The sequence below is a fragment of the Capra hircus genome, chromosome 15 (assembly GCF_001704415.2).
Source record: "Capra hircus breed San Clemente chromosome 15, ASM170441v1, whole genome shotgun sequence".
Taxonomy (NCBI): domain Eukaryota; kingdom Metazoa; phylum Chordata; class Mammalia; order Artiodactyla; family Bovidae; genus Capra; species Capra hircus.
In genome coordinates, this window is record NC_030822.1 from 34,806,096 (window position 1) to 34,832,520 (window position 26,425).

The 26,425-nt window shown below is 41.2% G+C and overlaps 1 pseudogene; it reads left to right on the forward strand.

Annotated features, from left to right (window-relative positions):
• Positions 118-23,419, forward strand: LOC102180213 (annotated as a pseudogene).

Here is a 26,425-nt window from a genome sequence, read left to right on the forward strand (position 1 = left end):
TCCAATGCGTGAAAGTGAAAAGTGAATGTGAAGTCGTTCAGTTGTGTCCGACGTTCAGCGATCCCATGGACTGCAGCTTTCCAGGCTCCTCTGTCCATGGGGTTTTCCAGGCAAGAGTACTGGAGTGGGTTGCCATTGCCTTCTCCAGGATCCTGCAGGTATGTGGTGAAAAATGTGAAGATATCATGAAGTTACCATTAGAACTTGGAAATTGTGGGAATGGAAATTTTCAAAATGTTTATTCAAGATATGAACCTAAAAATGGAAATTGTGGAAATTGGCAAAAGATTTCTTCAAGGTATCAACCTAAAAATGGCTATTGGGTCATAGGGTTAAAACAGGATTCTGTGTATAATGCCTTTGAGTCCTCCTTCTCAACTCCTGGGATTTTAACCCTCTCCCTGGGTGTTTCTCCTCATCGTGTTGGGGTTTTCCTAGACTATGAGGCTCGCACTGCCTTATTTCTCAATGTCACCAACCATGGGTTTCCCATTTATAAATTCTCTTCATGATCCTTTCCTCAGAAAATAGTTCCATATTTCAATCCTATGAACTCAGGCCCCATGACTGTGTGCTCACCAAGCTGTTGAGTTTTCTTACACTCACACCCACTCCTCTATAGGGCCCCTTACTGTAGGTGCATCTAACACACCTGTGCTTATCTGCAACATTCTTACCGGTTTTCCTTGCTGCCTCTTTTTTTTTTTCCATTTGAACATCCTTCATTCATTAGGAGGGTGAACAGTTTCCCTTGTGTCATATTTCCCCCGATATTGTACGTGTTAGAAAATCTTTATTAATTTTCCATATTGCATGGTAAAATGATGGATGCCCCATAAAGAAAGAGCAGTATTGATGTAATACCTTTGCCAAATTTTACAATCTTATTTACTCTGCCACTGACTGAGAAAATGAAAGAAAGCTTTTCAACAATGTTTGAATATTAGACCTACTATAGGAGTCCTTCACGAAAGAGTGAGTGCTGAGCTGTGTCTCAGTTTATCCATGATGCCCATATTCATTAAGAAATTGAGGAAAAAGTATCATAAATGATATGTACTAAGAATGAAAGTTTTGTGTTCAGAGGGTCTAAGTTCAAGCCCTGTCTCTACATATTAGAAGTGTAAACTTGAATAACATATTTAACTGATATGTTTATTTTCTTAAAATAACCCTTTTATAAAATTGTACCACACACAAGATCATTGTGAAAAAACAAATTCAACCAAGTGTAAAGCATATAACTGTCTCAATAATAAATATTTTATCTATTAATTATTAAACGATATAACCTACACCAATGTCTCATTAAACAGATTTGTTCCTTCAGGAATACTGTGGTTCTTTTCACTGAAGTCTCCTTTTTCAGATCCTAGATTCCTTTTTGCTCCATCAAGACTACTCTAGTGCTTCCTGCCATAGAAAATTGTGTGTGTGTGTGTGATCACAGAATTTTATTATAATTCTTATGTTTCTACATAATAGCTCTTATCAAGTAAACTAAATTCTATGGAGTTCAGTTTCTCATTTAAAAGATCACCTGGTTAATATTGTGACAATTAAACAATACAACATTTGCCATAACTTTTGTAATTTTGAGCCCATAAGGGGAAGCCCAGTATAAATGTTTATTCCTTTTTGTTTCCTTCTCACTGTGATTGAAATAAATCATTTTCAGAATGCATGTTACTTTATTTTCCACATTATTTCTTTCTTTTAAGAAACAGAATAAATAGATTGAAAAAATTGCAATTTTTTCTCAGTCTTACCTAATTGCTAAATAAATGTTTTTGGATAGCCACATTATCTCACATGTTAAACATTTTCTGTAGTAATTCTATTTCATTGAAGTGGTCTGTTTGAAAGTGTGAGTTGCTCAGTTACATTTAACTCTTTGCAACCCCATGGACTATAGCCTGCCAGGCTCCTCTGACCATGGAATACTTCAGGCAAGAATACTGGAGTGGGTAGCCATGCCTTTCTCCAGGGGATCTTCCTGATTCAGGGATCAAACCCAGGTCTCCTGCATTGTAGGCTGATTCTTTTCTGTCTGAGCCACCAGGGAAACCCATGGTATGGTTGTTCAGCTTTAAAAAAATTCACAGTGATTACATTCACTGCTGTTGCTAAGTCACTTCAGTCATGCCTGACTCTGTGTGATCCCATAGACCGCAGCCCACCAGGCTTCCCCATCCCTGGGATTCACAGTGATACATTAATTCTCAAAAGTAGTCATGGGATCTCTTAACAGTGGTGTAGATAAATGTTTTCTGAGCCCTGGTCCAACATTTGCATTGAGGTGAAAGAAAGAGGAAGAGGAAGAAGGAAGAAAAAAATCTGCTATCTTCCTTTAGTGAGATTAGAGAAAGAATTATTTATGAAATGAATCTTCTTGCAGGGACTGATGGAATCCCCATGTCTTTTGGAATTTTTTCCCCAGTCTTCCTCCAACCAAATCATAGTTCATTTTTCCTTTCTAAAGAAATAAAATGGATTATTTGTTTAAGCTGTCACTGCTTTTATTCCTGTTTGTTCTCAGGAATTCTCAACTTTCTCATTTTAGGAAGACCTTTGATGAGAGAAGGGTTATCAAGGAGGACTTTTCCAGTGTTTCTCTGTGTGTATGTGTGTGTGTGTGTGTGTGTGTGTATGCACAGTCAATATCTTAGTACTGATTCTTGAAAACAGAAAAAACTTGGGCTTTTAAATTTTCTCTTTGACCTCTGCCTTCCTGTCTGCCCACTGCTACTATAACTAAAGTTCTGACTTACTAGGGAAAACCTCTACTCTTGAATTATTGACAAGTGACTGTCCAGGGACATTGATTCCTTTTCTTTTAATGAAATGCCCCATTGTCCAGTTCAGGATCAAGTACCTAGTTATGAGAAAATGAAGATCTGAATGTCTATATACAAAAGAAAAGATCAGTTCACTGTGTGGCACTCACTTTCTCACAGAGGTTCCTAACCCCAGGAATGAAGCCACATTCTGCTGAAAAGAATAGGAATCTATCAGTTTCTCCCAGTTACAGATTCTCTTCTCAGTAAAAGACTAAAGAAAGTGTCCTGAAATTTCATCAATAACGGATGCTAAGAAAACTGGACAGCTATATGTAAGAAAATAGATTTGAACATTTCCTCAGACCGCATACAAAAGTAAATTAAAAATGGATTAAAGCCCTAAATGTAAGCCCTAAAACCATAAAACTCCTAAAAGAGAATGTAGGTAAGACAGTTTTTCATAAAAAATCATTGCAATATGTTTTTGAATCTGTCTCCTAAGGCAAAAGAAATAGAGGCAAATTCAAAAACAAAAAAAGAATGAGACCTAATTAAAAGCTTCTGCACAACAAGCAAAACAACTGGCCAAATGAAAGGACAACATATGGAAAGGGAGAAAATATTTGCAAATGATACGACCACTAGGGGTTAATATCAAAATTTATGAATAGCTCATAGAAAAAAACACCAAGACCCCAATAACAAATCAATAGAAGCCTGGAATAGACATTCTTCTAAAGAAGACATAGATTTCCAACAGGCACATAAAAAATTCTTAACATTGCTAATCATCAGGTTTGATGACAATCAAACCTACAAAGAAATATCACCTAACGTGTCAAAATGACTATCGTCAAAAACACCACGAATATAAAGAGAAAATAAATAGCACAAATACCAAATGTTGGTGAGGAGCAAGGGAAAACAGGGAACACTGGTACAGTATGGATGAGATTTTTAATTGGTGGAGGCCCTATAGGAACAGTACAGAGGTTCTTCTTAATATTTAAACACTCCAACAGAATCAAAGTCAAAAATAAAGTGGATCAGGGATATCTGCTCTCATCCCTACTTGTTCCCCAAAAGTCCCAGTTTCTTTAACTTTGGACAACCTTTGATTTGACAAGAGATTCTCAGGAGGATTTTTTTCCCGTTTCTGTGTCTGTACGTGTATGCACATACTCGTATCTTAGCTCTCATTCCTTCAACAAATTGGATGATGTCTAAGCAACTTGGGGAAAGCAAACTACTGAGCCTTCAGCTGCAATACTAATCTCGTCTGTAAACAACACACTCACAGACACACCCAGAAAGAATGTCTAATCTGGGCACCCAGTGACTAGTCATGCTGACGTGTGTGCTCACTTGTGTCTGACTCTTTGCCACCCCTTGGATGGTAGCCTGCCAGGCTTCTCTGTCCATGAAATTGTCCAGGCAAGAATACTGGAGAGGGCTGCCATTTCCTACTCCAGAGGATCGTCCCAATACAGGGATTGAATCTAAGTCTCCTGGGTCTCCTGAATAGGCAAACAGATTCTTTACCACTGAGCTACCTGAGAAGCCCCTTGTTGACACATAAAATTAACCATCTCACTAATTTTCCTACTTTATCATTATTATGTTAAGGTCATAGGGATTATATGTTAAATAATATTAGATGACATTGCCCAATAAATGACACTCCTACACTTTCATCTTTCTCCGCCTGTTTAGGAAAAGTGTCAGTCTGGTCATATCACATCCATCTCCTAAAAGTCGGCATCAGTGGACTCTGTGGTCCCCCTCTGACCGACCACCTGAGTGATTTCAGATATGTTGAGCCAGTTCCTCTAACATGACCTAATAGGATGGACCGGCCAGATTCACTTACTTTAGCTTATGGACACGGGCTGGGGGAGAGCACAGCAGTGTTGCTGCCTCAGGGAAATCCTCAGTGTGGGTCTTCACTGGGGTAAAGGGGCGTACTTTACTCTTTCCTCCAGACGGTTTCTTAGTAAGGAAACAAGACAAATTGGGTGTCTATGAAATTAACTTGCTCCGTAAGTTTAGTTTTCCAAAGGATAGAAGAGACAGGAGAACAGTTTGCAGGAGGAGAGCTGAGATAGAAAAACCTATCACTGCCCTACCAGGCTCAGGCACAAAAGCCTTGTCATTGCCCCATAGAACCTATTCGGTAAGCTTCCATTGGTCTGCAGTTTATCTTGTCCTTTCCTGCCCTTACTCCACACCCTTGAATTTAACTTTCATTTCCCCTCACCTTCTACTAGGACTCTTCTTAGGGGCGCTCAGGCCTTTGATGCGGTGACTGAATCCTGAAAACATCTGCCCGGGTCCTGCCTTCACTCTTCTCCGAGGAATCACAACTTCTCCACTGGTGTCCGAGGAAAGCTGTGTGGCTTGTAGAGGACAGAGTTTGAGAGACACAGTAGAAACGATTAAATCTTCTTGGGTGAGTTTTGTTGTGTGAAAGCTGTTCTAAGGAGGGTAAAGCCAACTTGCAGACTTCCTGCTGAGAGTGCTGACTGAAGATATGTCTGGGGAAGGGAACTATTACAAGAAGCAGGGTTGGAATAAAGCAAATGACTTTATTGTTTCTTCCCTGGAAGGGATGTTTATTTCTCAAGGCTGAATCTACCCACAGCTCCTTCCCATTCTGTGAGTGTGAACTGCACCTTGCTGAAGACAGTTCTTTATCTGCATGACCGTGTAGGTAAATTCTCATTCCCTAGGCTTGCCTGGGCTTGCCTGGATGCTATGGCATCTGGCAGGCTCTGCAGCCTCTCGTGGATTCTCTTGTCCAGACACAGGGAACTGCTGCACTTCCGTACATCCCTAACCTGTTCATCCTTCTCCTTGAGCCGGATCGGCCACCTCGGGCCAGCTCAGCTGAGAGATCAGAGGCAAGGGGAGCACAAGGGAAGAATTTCTAGAAGTGACATCTGGAAGCTCTAACTTCTAATAACAGTGATATCTAAGTTTTATTTTTAAAATCTTACTTGATTGGTATTCAGGATATAAAAGGATGTCAGAGAAGTATTCTCATAACAACACTGTGAGACCCACATGGAAAGTAATTTAGAGGAGTCTCTGCAATCCCCCCTTTCCTCCTTCCTAAAGAACCTTCACCTGCACCCACCTTTCTCAGGCACATGATGACGCGAGTCAAATCCTTTTCCTCGCCTCAATTTGCCTTCTTCTGACCAAGGCTTATTTCGTCAAGGCTGACTTTGGACACAGTCACCTCTGCTACCTATTCTTGTCGCCCTCTCAGGCAGAGTCAGTGTTAGACTCTTGTCTTCTGAACTCATACAGTTCACTTCTGTCAGGCCAGTTGCTACAAGGCTTTAGAATTGTTACTTTAATTTTTCAAGTTTTACGTTGCTAGTATTGTAAGGTATTTATATTAAACAATAGTAGATGACTTCCTGGGAAATATTACAAAGCCCACCTTCACATTCCAATTCTATTTGGGAAAAGTGAAGTTTTCTCATATAACATTCACAACTTGTGGCTATATTATGTTTAGAGAAACAGTTAAACCGCAGCCACAAAAGAAAGTCATCTCTATGATCTTACTATTTTCCCTTTTGTGTAAATATTGTCTTTTTATGTCCTTTATGCTTATCTTTGGCTGTTATATCTGAGGTGTTTTCAGTTTGTATTTTCATGAGCTCCAAGTCAAAAGATCGAAGGTAAGGATCAACCTTCTGACATTATGCGAGTCAAATGACGTGAAGTTTCATCAGGCAGATGCCACTCCTGTTCCCATATCTATCTTCCTGTTGCCAAGCGAAGCCTGTATCACTGCTTAGAGAGTGGTGTGGGGTCATCCTTCAGGTATGAGGTCCAGTTCCTTCATGTCTCTTGTGGATCTAGCTGCTTTAATATTAGGTCCTTGGAGCACTGCAAGGAAAATCCATTTTGCCATTTCCTGTCTGAATGCATGCTCTGAGCCTCCCTTCTTGATAGGCTCTTGATGCATCTCAGCAGTAGCTGGATCTCGAATAGGATGAGAAATAATTGGAGGCCCCTCACCATATTTTAAGCAAAGCTTTAGCCATAAAATGTTATAATGTCTACCCCTGACCTTGATATTCATTAACGTGTTATCTTGTGCACCTACCAAAAGGCACTTAATACATCCAGACTAGTTTTACTGTCAAAAATGTGGCCTTAAGGTGAAAGGTTGCTGCTGAGCCATGAAAGACACCCGGATTCTTAGCCTCCAGAGGACGGGAATTCAATCTGGGGCTAGTACAAGGCTTGATCTCTCAGAGCTTTTGTTTAACAAATTTTTATTAAAGTATAAAAGAGATAGACAAAGCTTCGGACATAGACATCAGAAGGGGGAAGAAATAGTGCCCCTCTTGCTAGTTTTAGCAAGCTGTTTTACGTCTGTTAGAAAGCTATTAGTCAGATAAGAGAGACACCTCAAGGCTGAGGTAGTTTCACCAGGCCCTTCTCCCACAATATGCGTTTTTGAGATAGGATGGCATGAGGTGTATCATCCCCCAGCCACAAAACCATTGATATGAATACTGGTTTGTTGAGTTATTATCTGCCCTAGAATTGAGAAAAGAAAACAAAAGTTAGTCTGAGGTGGAACCACTTTGAAGAAAGGCAAATTGAAAGTGAAAGTGAAGTCATTCAGTCATATCCGACTCTTTGTGACCCCATGGACTGTAGCCTACCAGGGCTTCTCCGTCCATGGGATTTTCCAGGCAAGAGTACTGCAGTGGGGTGCCATTTCCTTCTCCAGGGGATCTTCCTGACCCAGGGATTGAATCCTGGCCTCCCTCATTGTAGGCAGATGCTTTTACCCTCTGAGCCAGGGAAGTATGAAGAAAGGCAAATTCCAAAGCAAATACAGTTTCATTAACATAGTTGATGAAAAACATTTTCATAAGAAAAACGCAAGGTTTGAGAAAAGTCAAGTTCAGGTGGAACAAGGTGTCATCATGGCAAAACAGAATTTTAAGAGAAACCTTCTTTTAACTTTGTATAGAGAAGGAAAACATTCTGACACGTGTAGTGTGTTTCCTCCTGCCTCTTAAGGGAGACCTAAACAATGTCTGACACTTGCAGCCTATTTCCTACGTTTGGAGACCCCTGGCCTTCCTGCCTGTTCCCCTCTCAAAAGTCTGCTGACTTCACTTTATTGTAACCCAGTAGACTTCCCAGAAAAATAAAATACACACACATACACACACAACACAAAACCAACAACAACAACAATAACAAAACGTAGAAGAGTAAGCCAATACTACCTTTACAGGAAGAAAGAGTCCAGGACTGATGTTGCCCCTTGTCCCCACACATCTAGTCCAACTCCCAATCTTGTCCTTATACCTCTTCTTATCTCTCACTCTCACCTGCTGCCCAGCATTTCCTTCATCACCCTGTCCCTCGAGCTATCATCATCTCTCCACTGAGCAACTGTGCCTGCATCCTACCTGATCCTCCCAATTGCACACTGGGTCCATCCAACATCTCACAGCCCAAGGGCACAGCTCGTCATGCGCCTACTCCTCTCTCATGGGAAAACATTGGTAACTTCTCCTGACTCTTGGAGACGGGTCCCTGAACGTTACATCATTTGGGAAGTGTCATGTTTGATGTCACTGCAGCCTCTTGTGATGCAGAAAGCCCAGCAGGCTTCTGTACACCAGCCACACTGGCCTTTTCAAACTCATACAAGATGTGTCTTCTGCACACAATTCATTTCCTCTACTTGGTAGGTTTTTTCTTCTTTATCATTCCATGTTTCCTTTGTCTTCTTCAGTTTGCACTTTCTCTGTTGTGTTTTCATGCTGAAATTCTTGGATAACCCTTATTTTCTCCAATTATTTGATTTCTAAACAACATCTGCACCTTTTTGGTAATGTTTTCCACGTTTGTTCTTTTGTATGTATACAAGTATATATATATATATGCCGGGGTCCAGCCCCGGTGGATCCAGGGAATTCGAAGGGCGGACGGCATTGGCGTGGAAAAGCAGAGCACAAAAGCCGGCAGATTTTTGTTGGGGTACATGCTTAGGAATTTCCAGAGGGGTCCCTGAAGTCTGAGCACGCCTTGCATATGTCAGCTTCCTTCCTCATGACCTTGTCGTGGGCGGGATTCCTCACACTGGCTCCCGGCATCTCACCCTTTTTAATTTTAAATAATTAATTATTTATGTTTAAAATCAGGTGCAGTTCGGTTGCGAGATTCCGAATGCTCTGCCGAAGAATCTAGACAATACAGGGAAGAATGATTATGAGGAGCAATATTATAAACAGTAGACAGAATAGTCTTTCCAGAAATGAAGTTAGAGAAAGTGTGGGAAAAGTCATTGGCTTCTCCTGCGGTGGTAAAATCTAATCGGGAGTGTTCCAAGGTCTGAATCTGATTATGAAGTTTTCCTAAGTCTAAACTAATATCTGAGCTGTTCCAAAACACCTAAAACTTGATTTTTTAACATATTGGGCATTTACACTTGTTAAGTCAATGACTGCTGCCATACAGTTGTTGTAACACAGCAAGAACATAATTATCATATCAATAAGTTGTTACAGTTACAGGACATTTTTAAAACCACAAAAGAGCAGACATTACTTTGAGGAGTTAAACAAGATGAAAACATCCATGGTTCACAAGTCGCTACATTAGGTACATTAAGTTTTCTGGAATCATTGGTGAAAAGAAGAACATAAGGAGAGGATAGACAAGCCAAAATAGAGTAAATAGAGTCATTTTCTGGTTGGAGTTTGCGCTGCAGCAGCTGTTAGTCCCGCCAGGATCTTGATGTTTCTTTTGCCTCTTCTGCGGGTGGGAGCGGAGGCCTTCACCCCGCCCTCTGACACTGGCGCTGTTACGGGGCTGCGAGTGCGGTGCACTGGGTTCCGTCAGTCAGGCTGGCCCCGCCCACAGCTTTTGGTGCGCGGCTGTTTCCCGCGGCGGTGGCGGCAGAGAAGTTCCCTTTTTCTTTTCTGGCGAATCAGTCTGTCCGGGATCCAAACGTGGAAAAAATATAAACACTTCCTCGACCCGCAGTAAATTCTGGGTTGGGATCTTTTTGTTATCTGGAGAGGAGATCTTTCCACTTTATCAATGGTTTTACATCTTACTGTTCCAGATGAATCGGCATTTAATTTATTACAGAAAGAGCATGTTGTAAAATCTGATGGGGGAAAACTATACTTAATTTCTCCTTTTTTAATTTTTGAATTAACAAAGCACGTGAGGGTAAATGATGCAAGATATGATCACAAGAATTTTCTATAGCAATCTGCCAATCAACATCAAACATTTGAAAAGCATCAAGTTGTTCTCTGTTATATGGAATTACAATGTTTGATGGCTCTTTACTAAACAATTTAATAAATCAGTATACTTGAATTAATCTTTTTAATTAATATGTCAGTAATTTTTCCTTAGGCAGAGGCCATTGTTTCACCCACACCGGATCTTGAGGTATCCATGTAATGGGGTCGGCAGCAGAAACAATGGCCTCCATTATAAATTTGGATATCCCAATTTAGCACGTAGCTTGCGAGGAGTTGGGCAAATTGGCTCAATTATTCCTGTCTGTTGTTTACCCAATCGTTTTGATGGATCATAGCCGATCTGCAGCATCTGAGAGGTCACTTTATCATCAGGGCTAAAAAGTAACACTCCCATTTGAGATAGCATGTCCCTCCCCCACAGGGTAAGGGGGAGCGAAGGAAGGACATAAGGTTAGAAAGTTCCACAGGTATCCTCAAATTGCCAATCTAAAATTTTTGCACTTTTAACTACTGTGGGGGCTTGAGGGCAAATAAAACAAAATTTGACTCCTGAAATCTATCAGAGCAACTTGTCAAATCACTATTTTTGTAAAAGAATTGCAGTTGATCTTTATTGAATGGAATTACTATAATTGTTACTTATTTTCGAAAAAGTTCTACACTTCTTTTTTTTTTTTTTTTTTAAATTAATTGTTCCACCAAGTTGGGATAAGATAAAACTATTTTTTTGGGGTCATTGGTAGATGGAACCAATGGGCCTTCTTGTCACAAGCATCCTGTAGGTATACATTTTGTGGCAAGAATAATTTAATCTCCTCTTTTGGCAATATTAATCTTAATTACTGATCATTTAAAGCCTCATTCACTTTAACAAAAGCCAACTCTGTCTCACTAGTCAACCTTTTTTTTAGAACTGGGATTAGGATTGTTTTTTTCAGCAATCAAACAAAAGGCTTTAAATCTACAGAAGTCAGTTTTAAATGTGGGCATATCCAATTAATATCACCTAATAATTTTTGGAAATCATTTAAAGTTAGTAAACAATCTCTCAGCAGCTTTAAAAGGACATTATCAGTTTTAAAACTTTTGGCAGACCCAAATATAAGAAGCAAGAAAAGCTTTTTTAATGATCTTTTTATAACCCAAATCTGGTCTATAGCCTTTTAGATGACAAGTAACCATTTAATCTTTGCTTGACTACTTCCAGCAACGGGGAGCTCACTATTCACCAAGGTTTTAAACTCTCTCTCACCTCTTACTCTATAGCATTTTTATCCTGCATACCACTTTTTTTAATCCCACCAACTCCTTTTCAGTAGTATATTTTGGCCAGGAGCTGCGCTAGTCTCTCAGCAATGTAAGAAACATCTTGTCTATTGTCTAACAGCCATGACATTTTATATCTTTGAATTAAAAAATCTTTTAAAGGCCTAGAAGCTGCAATTTTTTGCACCCAAAAAGCTAGATCTAGATCCTCTGGGGCTTTTTTTGTCTGGTTTTTCTGTTTGGTAATAAGGTAAAAGCAAAAGCTGTGCTATTTTTTTTTATTATTATTATTAATTGCACAGTTTTAGCAGGTGGTGAGATCAAAACTTCAATTTTTTCAGTATAATCAGAATTTACTACACAAGACACTACCGAAATTTTTTGAGAAGAAAGCAAGCTATGCCCCAGCACAAGTCTTACAATGTCCTCAGGCAGGGGACTAGACACTGGAATCTGAGTCAGGAGTTATTTTTATTAAGGTGGTGAAACTGAGGTCCAGGCCTGAGCTACCTGGGGTTGTTTGGTAAGGCTTGTTATCTCTGTTTAGCAGGACATTTTGGCAAAAAATGTTCTATTTGGCCTCAAGAGAAACATTTTGCATTTGTAAAGTCCTTTTTATTACGAATATTTTTTTTTTTTTCTGTTTTTCTTCCTTTTTCTTTTTTTTGTTGGGTGAGGCCCCTCCTGAGGGGATTTTATGCAAGGAGCAAGCTCTGTTTTAAAAGCTCTTTTGCTCAAAAATATTGTCACTATCGTTTTCAAACTTAAGCAATGTTCTGGGAGGCTTTGGATATAAAGTGGGGAGTTCTTAAGCCCTGGGGAGGCGCAAGCAGAGGTTGCAGTGGTCGCCTTAAATAAGATAACTTTTTTAAAGGTTTGGTTTGTGTAGAGGGGGAGGGGGCTCTCCAGGGTGCTCGGCCGCTGCTCGGCCGCTGCGTCCTGTAAGCACCCTCCTTCCTCGGGAGGAAGAGTAGTCTCTCTCCTTTTGTTTGCCAATGGCAGAAAATATGATATGCATAGAAGGTGGAGACCCACTACCATTTACCACTGTAGTCTCTCCAATAGGCTATCTAACAGCCTCATGAAAGGGGTCCAGAACATTTGTAATCATATTTTACAGAGCAAAAGCATTTACAGGCCCATGCAAAGTATAATAAGTTTTTAGCTGTTTTGTTAGCTTCACCCAAGTATCTAAATCCCTTTTTTGGAAACCAAGGACATTGTTCTCGTAACAGTAGCCTTTTAATCTTTAATTTGTCTTTTTTGTTTAACAGTTACAAAATTACTTGTATAAAGAGGTGTCATTGTTTTGAGTCATTGTTACCTGTGTCAGAAAATTAAGAGTTATAGAAAAGTCTGCCTTGACAAAAAGGTTTTACCTTAGCCAAGGGGGGTTTTGTTTTAAACCCTAAAATAGCAGGTTTCTTTTCAACCTCTAGAGCACCAGGTTTTTCTTAAACCCTTGAACACTTCCCACTCTTCCTCACCCTGTCTATCCTACAGGGGGGTCCGCGGCACCCTGAGTGGGGTCCTAGCTGTCCCGAACACTCAACACTGGGGGAGTACCCGAAAGTACTCTGGGGGGAGTGATTAAGTCACTCCGGGGGGAGCAACAGAGAGTGCTCCAGGGGGAGCTTTTGCTCCAAGGAACCTACCTTCGAAGTCCCTGTTCGGGCGCCACTTGCCGGGGTCCAGCCCCGGTGGATCCAGGGAATTCGAAGGGTGGACGGCATTGGCGTGGAAAAGCAGAGCACAAAAGCTGGCAGATTTTTGTTGGGGTACATGCTTAGGAATTTCCAGAGGGGTCCCTGAAGTCTGAGCACGCCTTGCGTATGTCAGCTTCCTTCCTCATGACCTTGTCACGGGCGGGATTCCTCACACTGGCTCCCGGCATATATATATATATATATATATATATATGCACCTAAGGCTGAATTTTTATTTACGATTACTTTCTAGGTGAATATCAAGTTAGTAGTGGTTTAAATCTTCTGTTTAGACTCATATTTCTTTTTATGGATATGAGTCTAGTTTCTAGCCTATTTTACTTATTAGTGATAATTAGTCGAATGATCTTGCCCAATATACTGAGACTTTTTTTTTTCAAGACTGACATTTATTTCACCTGTATTTATATGTTTTCAGATACCTGATTTGTGTGATTGGTTGAGTATACTGATACTACCTCCCTCCCTATAATCCTCTTACACACACACATCTCTGGGCTCCTATCAGTATCCTTGACCTATTTCCAGTCCAAGGGGAAATCACTATTTACCCACTAAGACTTCCCAGTACCTCCCAAGTGATATGCATCTCTTCACTTCTTCACTTCCACACTCCCAGTGCATTTGATGTTAATTCAGTCCATGAATTTGCCTTTGTTTGTCTTTGATTAGCTCAATGGGTAGGAGACAGGCCCCTGAAGAAGGACCACTAACACATTAGGTTTAGTTCCACTCTGTGTATTGAAGATATGTGATCTTTGTAGTCACCATCTCTCTTTACATATCTGAATATGGGTTTGCATTCACCATGTACAGACACACATATCAAATATTATATGTGTGTGCTCAGTTGTGATCGACCGTTTGCAACCTCATGGACTGAAGCCCGCCAGACTCCTCTGTCCATGGGATTTTCCCAGCAAGATTACTGGAGTGGGTTGCCATTTCCTCCTCCAGGGGATCTTCCTAACCCAGGGATTGAACCTGAGTCACCTGCATTGCCCATATTGGCAGGCAGCCAGATTCTTTACCACTAAGCCCCCTGGGAAATCTTGTGCTATATTAAAATTATGTCATGACAATAAGAGAAATCATTGCAAACATCCAACAAATGATGACAATGATTACATTGTGATAAGTCTTCAGAGCAAGTCTATGTGATAAGAGGAGAGTTTACTGAAGTACAAGAGACAGTCATACTGATATTTTGATACTGAGGATATACGGGCCTTGGAAAGATGTTGGGTCCCATAAGGATCTTAGTGGAAAAAGTGTCAGGTCATCCTTTTGTTTAGCAAAATTAAAGAATAAAAATAATTCCACATATAAGGATATAATTTGTCATGTAACATGAATCAAGAGGAAAGTATTTAAAATTATTATGAAATGTCTTTACAGATTTCTATTCAGTTCACTTCAATTCAGTCCCTCTGTCGTGTCCGACTCTATGCGACCCTGTGAATCGCAGCACGCCAGGCCTCCCTGTCCATCACCAACTCCCGGGGTTCACTCAGACTCACGTCCAGTGAGTCGGTGATGCCATCCAGCCATCTCATCCTCGGTCATCCCCTTCTCCTCCTGCTCCCAAACCCTCCCAGCATCAGAGTCTTTTCCAATGAGTCAACTCTTCGCATGAGGTGGCCAAAGGACTGGAGTTTCAGCTTTAGCATCATTCCTTCCAAAGAATACCCAAGGCTGATCTCCTTCAGAAAGGACTGGTTGGAATTCCTTGTAGTCCAAGGGACTCTCAAGAGTCTTCTCCAACATCACAGTTCAAAAGCATCAATTCTTCGCAGTCAGCCTTCTTCATAGTCCAACTCTCACATCCATACATGATCACAGGAAAAACCATTCCCTTGACTAGACAGACTTTAGTCGGCAAAGTAATGTCTCTGCTTTTGAATATGCTATCTAGGTTGGTCATAACTTTTCTCCCAAGGAGTAAGCGTCTTTTAATTTCATGGCTGCAGTCACCATCTGCAGTGATTTTGGAGCCCAGAAAAATAAAATCTGACACTGTTTCCACTGTTTCGCCATCTATTTCCCATGAATGATGGGACTGGATGCCATGATCTTCGTTTTCTGGATGTTGAGCTTTAAGCCAACTTTTTCACTCTCCTCTTTCACTTTCATCAAGAGGCTTTTTAGCTCCTCTTCACTTTCTGCCATAAAGGTGGTGTCATCTGCATATCTGAGGTTCTTGAATTTCTCCCAGCAATCTTGATTCCAGCTTGTGTTTTTTCCAGTCCAGCGTTTCTCATGATGTACTCTGCATAGAAGTTAATAAGCAGGGTGACAGTATACAGCCTTGATGTACTCCTTTTTCTATTTGGAACAAGTCTGTTGTTCCATGTCCAGTTCTAACTGTTGCTTCCTGATCTGCATACAGATTTCTCAAGAGGTAGATCAGGTGGTCTGGTATTCCTATCTCTTTCAGAATTTTCCACTGTTTATTGTGATTCACACAGTCAAAGATTTTGGCATAGTCAATAAAGCAGAAATAGATGGGTTTTTTTTGGACTCTCTTGCTTTTTCCATGTTTCTGCCAAATATCAACATATGTCAGCTATAGATATACATATGTCCTTTCTCTTTTGAACCTCCCTTCCACCTCCCTCCCCATCCCGCCCCTCTAGGTTGCTATAGAATCCTAGTTTGTGGTCCCTGAATCATAGAGAAAATTCTCATTCAGTTAAAAAATAAATAAAATATTTTAAAGTATCATGAAATGTCCTTTTTGCCAGCTCACCAAGCTTCTTATCTTGTATCTTGATGGTTCATTTTTGTTCCTCAATAATCTGATGTGGGACTGTACTTGTTTTATTGACAACTAGTATCTTGCATTTCTGTCTTTCTAACTCGGTCCCCTTTTAACCTTCCAACACACAGGGATCTTTGAGAAAGAGAACCCTCAGAAGTCAGGACAAGCTGGACGAGTTGAGCAACTCTCATGGCTTCAGGAATTGTGGTGAGCCTACAGGAGGAGGTGATGTGCCCCATTTGCCTGGAGCTTCTGACAGAACCCCTGAGCCTTGACTGTGGCCACAGCTTCTGCCAAGCCTGCATCACTGCAAACAACATGGTGTCCATGAATGACCCAGACGAGGACAGAAGGTGCCCTGTGTGCAGAATTAGTTATGAGCCTGGGAACTTGAGGCCTAATAGGCATGTGGCCAACATAGTACAGAGGCTCAGAGAGGTCAAGCTGAGCCCAGAGGTGGAGCAAGAGAGACATCTCTGTCTGCGCCATGGAGAGAAACTCATGCTCTTCTGTGAGGAGGATAGGGAAGTCATTTGCTGGCTTTGTGAGCGGTCCCAGGAGCACCATGGGCACCACACATTCCTCATGGAAGAGGTTGCCCAGGACTATCAGGTGAGAGAGCAGAATGGAGGAAAGACAGACCACAAAGTGTTACTTGAAGGGAAATCTCCACTTTGCATTGGACTTTGTTTACCTGGTCACCATGGACTCGAGGCTTGTGATCTCTTTTCATCCTATGCCCACCTTCTGATGCTGATGGACGTTTCTGTGAATTCCCCCAATTACAAAGCAATGATCTTACACACAGACTTTAGGTCAGAAGTGGGTAGAGATCTGATGCCCAAAGAAGCTCTCATGATGACTTTGAACAGGAGGGTAATGAGGACATGGGGTAATGAGGAGGGTAATACGGACATTGAGGTATAAGTTTTTCCCTGCTGCAGGATCAGGTTTCTCTAGACTAAAGAGAACCAGTCTTCTTTGCAGAGAGAATGCTGACTCCAATCTCTTGACTCTTAAGAATACATTCCCCACCTCAGGTTTTCTCCCAGGTCACATATTCTAATAGCTGTTCTCTACAGTTTTTGTAAAGTAGATTCTCTTTGGAAATCAGCCTCATTTCTCTCATTTATCTTCTGCAGTGATGCTGAGAAAGCCCATAGCTTGACTCTGGTGTGGTTCTTTTCTCACAGAAGAAACTCCAGGAAGCTCTAGAAAAGCTGAGGGAGAAGCAGCTGGAAGCTGAGGAATTGGAAGTTAAAGTCCGAGCAGACATTGCCGCCTGGAAGGTAGGAGAAGGCACTTCCTCAGGGAGTTAGACAGATATCTTGGACAGGACCTTGGGTGGTCACAAGTAGCGGCCTTCCTCTTTGTTCCCTGACAGTTGTCGTTTGATTAGTCCTTTCCTTCATCCTATCCCTGATGGGGTGGGCTAAAAAGGGAATGTATCACACATGAACATAGATACTGGAAGGGAGGTATTTACCAGAGGGCATCTCTCATGAGGATACCAAGGGAATTTCCTATTCCATTCCCACGATGTGCTTCTGTCCTTGACTCTTCGGGAGGAGACATTTGGCAATAGCCCACAGCTCTGTCTTGGGGTTAGGGTTAGGGTTAGGTTTGATGCCTTGGTTGGGAAGATCCCCTGGAGAAGGGATAGGCTACTCACTCCAGTGTTCTAGCCTGGAGAATTCCATGGACTGTATAGACCCTGGGGTTGCAAAGTGTTGGACACAACTGAGTGACATTCACTTTCACTTTCATAGTTCTGTCAAACATAACTGAGCAACTTACACCTGTCCTCAGTGTTCAACCTTAGCAGAAGGTGGTGGGAGGGAGTCAAGAGTAATGCAGAAAGGCACGAGCATCCTGGACAGCTGTGTGAAGACTGAGTCACAGCCAGGGTTCCCATTTGGCTGTGAGTTGTCTTCAACAATGCAGATTTGGGACTATTATTTTGAAATGTGATGTAGAGAGAAAAGAACTATCCTGTGAGCTTCCCTAATCACTGCTTCCCTCCTTTCTCTCTCCCTGTCTTCCTCTCTCTCTTTCTCTTACTCCTGAAGGATCAAATACAACGTGAGAGAGAAAATGTCAAGGCAGTGTTTCAAAAACTGAGAAAGAACCTTAAATATGAGGAGGTGAAGGAAATGCAAAAACTGAAGCGTAAGGAGGAAGTTGGTCTTCGTAACCTGGCAGACTCTGAGCATGTGCTAATCCAGCAGAGCCAGCTGGTGAGAAATCTCATGTCAGATGTGGAACGTCGTCTGAAAGGGTCAACAATGGAGATGCTGCAGGTAACACTGGGCAAGAAACCCCAGCATCTGTGATACGAACACTTGAGCTTTACTGTTCATAGGATATATAGCTTTCTATGTTTTTAACTTCACTCTTCTTGTATCATTGAATGTAAAATATATGGCCTGTAGATGGCAATAGTGACTTTTTATCAGGTCAAAAAAATCTTCCTTTTAACAGGGGTATTAATACAATGCCATTTAATAATGCAATCATTGATCTGGTTATATTTAAATTTATCATTTTTTTATTTGCATTCCATATGGCTAGTTTTCATTCTTCTCATTCACTTCAACTAGCTTCTTTTTTGTTAAATATCTCTGGTATAAAATATTGTTTTCTTACTTTCTAACTATGTATATTTTTTTCATTTTTTCCTAATAGTTGCTCTAATGATTAGAATGTTTCCTATCCCATCATGATCTACTCCTGATTAACACCAATTCATTTCAGTAAAAATAGAAACTTCCTGTACCACTGCTTCATTTCCTTCCAGCAACAACACAATGATGTTTTAAATATTGCACCCAATCCTACAGGCTAATGCCTGCAAGCATCTGAACTTTTCAGAACAATGGGAAGAAAAATTCTCTTTTCTTCTGGAGTTTCTGTCAGGAGATTTTTGCTTTCTTCAGTAACTGAGAATAAAATCAATATGAATGATAGTTGCTCAGTCGTGTCTGACTCTTTGCAACCCCATGGACTATATCCCACCAGACTCCTCTGTCCATGGAATTCTCCAGGCAAGAATACTGGAGTGGGCTGTCATTTCCTTCTCCAAAAGTCAATGTAGGTGAAGTAAATAGGATTGGGAAAATACACAGACCAGATTCTGATGACAAGGCCGGAGCTTCAAAATTAAGCATTGATTAAAGTTGTAACGGTATTCACAAAAGGTTCTACTTATTGCAGTTATATTTGATTTTTGTCATATACTAAAAAAAATAGAAGAGAGATTTTGTTTTTTGTTTTTTGTATGTGGACCCAGCTGTTGTACTAGTTTTAGGCAACATGGAAATAAGTCTAATATTAAAGACACCAAATATACTGATTAATCTGCTCAAAGAAAACAACATCTCTGATGATTAAGAAGATTAGATGGTTACAAACTGTTAAGGACTTGAACAAAACTGACTCAGTACAAACTAAAGTGCAGATAAATGCTCTAGTTATAGGACAATGATTGAGTGCTTATTGGTAACATTATGAAAATGGGATACAAGACAGGAGACAGTTTAGTTGATGAATAGTAAGTTACAGATTAAAGGTCCTAAATTACTGATTCTTGTGACTTATTTTTTACTGAATAAATAAATAAGCATTTAAGAGACAAAGGTTGCTGGGAGAAATATCAAGAACCTCAGATATGCAGATAACACCACCCTTATGGCAGAAAGTGAAGAGGAACTAAAAAGCCTCTTGCTGAAAGTGAAAGAGGAGAGTGAAAAAGTTGGCTTAAAACTCAACATTCAGAAAACGAAGATATGGCATCTGGTCCCATCACTTCATGGGAAATAGATGGGGAAACAGTGGAAATAGTTTCAGACTTTATTTTGGGGGGCTCCAAAATGACTGCAAATGATGATTGCAGCCATAAGATTAAAAGATGCTTACTCTTTGGAAGGAAAGTTACGGCCAACCTAGATAGCGTATTGAAAATCAGAGACATTGCTTTGCTAACAAAGGTCCGTCTAGTCAATGTTATGGTTTTTCCTGTGGTCATGTATGGATGTGAGAGTTGGACTGTGAAGAAGGTTGAGCACAGAAGAATTGATGCTTTTGAACTGTGGTGTTGGAGAAGACTCTTGATGGTCCCTTGACTGCAAGGAGATGCAACCAGTCCATTCTGAAGGAGATTAGTCCTGGTTGTTCTTTGGAAGGACCGATGCTAAAGCTGAAACTCCAATACTTTGACAACCTCATATGAAGAATTGACTCATTGGAAAAGACTCTGATGCTGGGAGGGACTGGGGGGCTGGAGGAGAAGGGGGCGACAGAGGATGAGATGGCTGGATGGCATCACTGACTTGATGGACTTGAGTCTGAGTGAACTCCGGGAGTTGGTGATGGACAGGGAGGCCTGGCGTGCTGTGATTCATGGGGTCGCAAAGAGTCAGACAGGACTGAGCGACTGAACTGAACTGAACTGAACTGAAGAGTCAAAACTGAGTAAAAGTAAAGAATTGGAAATCAACTGTGTGTGTTATGCTGAAGTTAAGGGAGTGAAAAAGATCACTGATAGTGTGTAAAATGATGCTAGAGACACATGAAAAACATGTACATTAAGACATTTGTTTACTTCCAGCCTCATAAAAGCCATGTAAATAGCTTTAGGAATATTAGCATTATGTATTCATTGTTGATTCTCCAAAGCATGGCTTAAACCTTGGCAAATAATAGTATAATACTTGATACTTCTGTTGAATATATTAAAGAACCATTAAATATTGAAATAGCCTCATGGGACATCTTATGCCTTTTCAGGAAAGCGAATATGTTGGTTTTTATGTTCTCTCATCAGCACATACTAAAAGCCTCCTGCTTTTACAGGTGTCAAAGCTATTTCACCTTTGTTGAAAATGTGACAGCGTTACAAGGGTCTTCTAGAATGAATGGCCTTGCTCTTGTCTTTACTTTTGCTCTCACATTGAGACCATCCTATTCACACACTCAGCGGCTGGTGGGAATATAATGAAGCTTTCTAAGTGGGAGGACCTATTACTTCTTGACTCATGTTTTTTTCCTTACTAGGACGTGAACGACATCATGAAAAGGTACGTGTGGGAGATCAGACATAGTCCATTTATGGAATAAAAATAATTAAAACCACTGGCTAGATTTATCTGGTGGCCAATTAGAGGAAAATAATGGTCAAGGCAGAAAAAATGGTATATAGATTTCCCTTCAATTTCTGTTCACAAATCAAGGCTAAATTTTTCCTAATGATTAAGAATGGACCAACTTCTACTGTAGATAATTGCGGTCATTGAAAGTCATAGAGTTTAGTCTGTACCCTAATAGGAATAAGACGTTGAAATAACAGACTCCTGTGACCTCAAATATTTAATGCACACTTGGTGTCCTTATGCAACTAGCTTTCATATTTAGTAGGTGCTTGAATTACCTTGGGAGAGTCATGTCTTCTCAAGCACCCAAATTGGAGACAACTCCTTTATATTTGAATTTTGCCTTGGGTATAGAAGAGACTTGGCCCTTCTATATCTTTCTGATTAGATTTCCAAAAACAGACTTGAATATCAAAGACTGTTATGGCTGTGCTGCAAACAATTGCTCCTTCTTGCTCACAGAGTCTAGAAGGCCGAATGGAAAGGTAGCATCCTTGTGTTTGAATTTGCACGTGTACATGGTGGCAGCAAGATTGTTACAAACACATGAAATGTCAACCACTGTTGCTTAGTATTCCTAATGTCCTGTTTCTCAAGGGTTTGCCATTATTCCCAGAGAACCTGGGATCTCAGGGTATTCTGAGAGCCTCTGTTTTGGGGAGCAGACTTTGAAGATCTCAGGACTCTCTAGACAGTGTTCTCATACCTGGTATGTCTCAAACACCTGGGTGCCAGGTCCTGCTCCCTAACTTTCTGACACCTCCCTAGAACATGTATCTATGCAGGGATTTTTCCACAAATTAATTTTTTGTGTTACCAAAATATTATTTCAAATAATTTGATATGCTTTCTAGGAGCTAGAGAGGGAGAAGTTAATGACTTCACTAAAGAAAGAATAACTGTCCTTCTGACAGGTCAGTACAGTCCCAGGTCGCACGGAGGTTAACTAGGAAGGTGGACATTAACACATTCCTTCTGGCGCCAAAGTCAGGTGTCCAGTCTCTCATTTCCCAGGACAGTTCAAGGGCATCAGTGGAGTGAAAGTCACTAGTTTTAGAGGAACAAGAAGTCAGTCGTGTGGGGGTCAATCTTTGTCTTCCCTAGGAGTGAAACTTTAACCCTGAAGAAGCCCAGAACTCTCCCCAAGGGACAGAGGAGAACATGTTCAGCTCTTGATCTGACAGACATACAGCAAGTGTATAATGGTGAGGAGTGCTACCTAAGTGGGTGTCTGTGGAATTCTTGTGATGGGGGTAAAACGGGGAGGAGGCTCCAATTTCTAGATGTGGATAGAGACAGCAAAGCCCAGATACTTTGCATTTGATGATGTGGTCCTATTTATGGAAAGTGACCAAGTGTTTGCTCATCTTTTCTTTCATCACTTCAGTACCTCACCACAGCCCTTCCCCTAACCTGGAAAAAACAGATTTCAGAGCTGACTCTCTTGTTTATATGTAACATTATGGTTTATTATTATTATTTCAGGGCTGACAGATGTGCAACGCTACTGGGGTAAGGAAACATCACAAGATCATCAAGCTACCCTGTTTTCATCATCTTTTAGATGCTTTCATTTTCTATTAGGTCTCATATTTTAAGATGTCTGTTTCCACTCCCAACACACACACACACACACACACAACCTCTCCATTCAAGTTATTTTAAAGATCCCTTTTACAGGGTTACAAATAAACCTACATTGTAGCCCTAAACCAACCCTGTGATTTTTCCACAGTTCACATGTTCCTGAACCTTCTTGCTAAGACCTTGCCATTTCTGAGGACCAGAAGCAGTTGAGATATCTGTACAATTTGGAACCAAATGTATATAAGAATGATGATTTTGGCGATTATGGTGTCCTGGGCTCCCCAGTCATCACATCACAGAATAATCACTGGGAGGAAGATGTGTCAGAAAAAGCTGCCTGGATCCTGGGAGTATATGGTGGCAAACAGCATGGATATAAGATGAAGTTTCTGTTTGAAAACAAGGGAAATTGTCAATATGTTTATTGGAGATATCAACCTAAATACAGCTACTGGATTAGAGGGTTAAAAAATATGTTCAGTTTGAATATGATGCTTTTGATGAGTCTTCTTCCTCAGGTCCCTTGATCTAAACCCTCTCCCTGAGTGTTCCTCCCCATTGTATTAGAGATTTCCTAGACTATAATACTGATGTTGTCTTATTTGTCAATGTCACAAACCAAGGAATTCTCATCTATAAACTCTCTTCATGTTCCTTTACTCAGAAAATGTTTCCATATTTCAATCCTGGGCAATGCAATGCTCCCATAACTCTTTGATGGCCAAACTCTTGGACTTTCTTAGATTTACACTCACTTGTTTGTATTCTCTTGATATATGTGCATCTAAGACACGTTTGCTTATCTACTAATACCCCACCTCTCCTTCTTGTTCAATTTAAATCTCCTTACTTCATCAAAAGGACATAGAAAAGGCAGAGGAACCAGAGATCAAATTGCCAACATCTGCTGGATTGTTGAAAAAGCATGAGAGTTCCAAAAAACATCTATTTCTGCTTTATTGACTATACCAAAGCCTTTGACTGTGTGGATCATAATAAACTGTGGAAAATTCTTCAAGAAATAGGAATACCAGACCATCTTACCTGACTCTTGAGAAACCTATATGCAGGTCAGGAAGCAACTGTTAGAACTGGACATTGAATAACAAACTGGCTCCAAATAGGAAAAGAAGTAAGTCAAGGCTGTATATTTTCAGCATGCTTATTTAACTTATATGCAGAGTACATCTTGAGAAACACTGGGCTGGAAGAAGCACAAACTGGAATCAAGATTGCTGGGAGAAATACCAAGAACCTCAGATATGCAGATGACACCACCCTTATGGCAGAAAGTGAAGAGTAACTGAAAAGCCTCTTGATGAAAGTAAAAGAGGAGAGTGAAAAAGTTGGCTTAAAGCTCAACATTCAGAGAACGAAGATCATGGCGTCTGGTCCCATCACTTCATGGGAAATAGATGAGGAAACAGTGGAAACAGTGTCAGACTTTATTTTGGGGGGCTCCAAAATCACTGCAGATGGTGACTGCAGCCATGAAATTACAGGACACTAACTCCTTGGAAGAAAAGTTATGACCAACCTAGATAGCATATTGAAAAGCAGAGACATTACTTTTCCAACAAAGGCCCATCTAGTCAAGGCTATGGTTTTTCCTGTGGTCATGTATGGATGTGAGAGTTGTAGTGTGAGGAAAGCTGAGCGCCGAAGAATTGATGCTTTTTACTGTGGTGTTGGAGAAGACTCTTGATAGTCCCTTGGACTGGAAGGAGATCCAACCAGTTCATTCTAAAGGAGATCAGTCCTGGGTGTTCTTTGGAAGGACTGATGCTAAAGCTGAAACTCCAGTACTTTGGCCACCTCATGCGAAGAGTTGACTCATTGGAAGAAACTCTGATGCTGGGAGGGATTGGGGGCAGGAGAAGAAGGGGACGACAGAGGATGAGATGGCTGGATGGCATCACTGACTCGATGGACATGAGTTTGTGTAAACACTGGGAGTTGGTGATGGACAGGTAGCCCTGGCGTGCTGTGATTCATGGGGTCACAAAGAGTTAGACACGACTGAGCGACTGAACTGAACTGAAGTATATATTGACATCATGGGTGAATTACTCTATGCAGAGGTAAGCAGGTATAAAATCTGTGAGCAGCAGTGGACTCTGTGTATGTGCTATGGCCATGGGGAAAAAGAGCAGGCTAGATAACAGTATGCCAAGTGAAAGAATCCAGACTGCAAATATCGTGTATTAAGCTATTCATTTTTATGAACTGATCAAAAGGAAATCTGTAAAAATGTGAAGAAGATCAGTGATCATCTAAGGCTCAGATCACAATGAGGATGACTGTTATAGTATCAGATTTGTTTTCAAGTGATGGAAATGCTCCAAATTTGCTTGTGGGTCAGAGACGTAGCCATGTGGGAAACTACCTTTCTCTCTCTCTCCTTCAATCTACAACCATTAAAACATTCACAGCTCAACAAAGGGACCTCCATCCAACACAGGGTGACACTGAAGAATTCTGAACATGAAAGATGGGTGGCCTGGAAGACTCAGTAGGTGGAACCAAGGGAACGGTGGGGGTGGGGCCTGAGATCGCTGGCTTCTGACCATGAAAGCTGAGCCCACTGCTCCAGAGGAGCCAGCAGCAGCAGGCAAGGCAGCACACATGACTCTGGCATCACGCATGGACACACAAACCCCACTTCCAAAGAAACCTGACAGTAGCGTCCGTGAAGACCGGGCCCACACCCTCACCCTTGCTGCTGCTGAGGCGTAGAGCACCCCAGCTCCTGCACCCTCATCCATGGTGGTGGGGCCCTTGAACCTTTACAACAAAAGTCAAGGTGGGGATGGGCTGCTCAGTCCAGCTCAGTCCAGGTCCTTCCAGCTCTGCCTCTCTTCCCCACAATGGAACCTGTTTCAAGGGATTTCGGATGTAAGGAAAGAGCCCGCCATCCTGATGGAGAAAGCAGCTCTGGCACAAACAAGGCAGCAATGACACAGCTGTCACAAGATAGAGCAATGGAAGTGTGGAACTATCCACACCTCTTGCAGAGACGGTGGAAGCTGGAAAGTGCCAGCTTGCAAATGCAATCAATCACAAGTAACCGCAGATACTAGAAGCCAAAAGCTTATGTGATGTTGCCACCTACTGGTAAATAAAAAGAAATAGACTATATTGAATCTGTCATTTAATTTCAAAAGTGCAAGCAGAGGGAAAATGGATCAAACAATATGAAGAATTATAGTAACACCACACCACAAAAAGAAAAAGATAATTTTCTAGATGCCAAATTTAAAATAACTGGTAGTCCAGTGGGTAAGAATCTGACTTCTAATTCAGGGGTCCCAGGTGCAACCCCTGGGCTCAGCAGGGAACTGCTGCTGCTGCTGCTAAGTCGCTTCAGTCGTGTCCGACTCAGTGCGACCCCACAGACGGCAGCCCACCAGGCTCCCCTGTCCCTGGGATTCTCCAGGCAAGAATACTGGAGTGGGTTGCCATTTCCTTCTCCAATGCGTGAAAGTCAAAGGTGAACTAGGATCCCATATATCTGGAAGCAACTGAGCCCGTGTGCCACAACTACTGAGCTTGCATGCTGTGCTTGCCTGCTGTAGAACCCATGCTCCAAGACAAAAGAAGCACTTGACTACTGCAACTAGAGAAAGCCCAGACACCACAGCGAAGGGCCCGAGCACCACAAGGAAGACTCAGCAGAGTCAAATATAAATAAATAAATAAACAGAATAGTATGATCGAACTGTTGGAGAATTCAGAATAGTTGCCATGAAGAAATTCAAAGAGTTATAAGAAAACTCAGAAAAGTAATTTAATAAGCTGAGGAATAAAATTAAAGAACCTCGAAAGAATACTTTACCAAAAAGACTGAAACGCTAAAGAAGAGCCAGACAAAAATTCTAGAGCCAAAGAA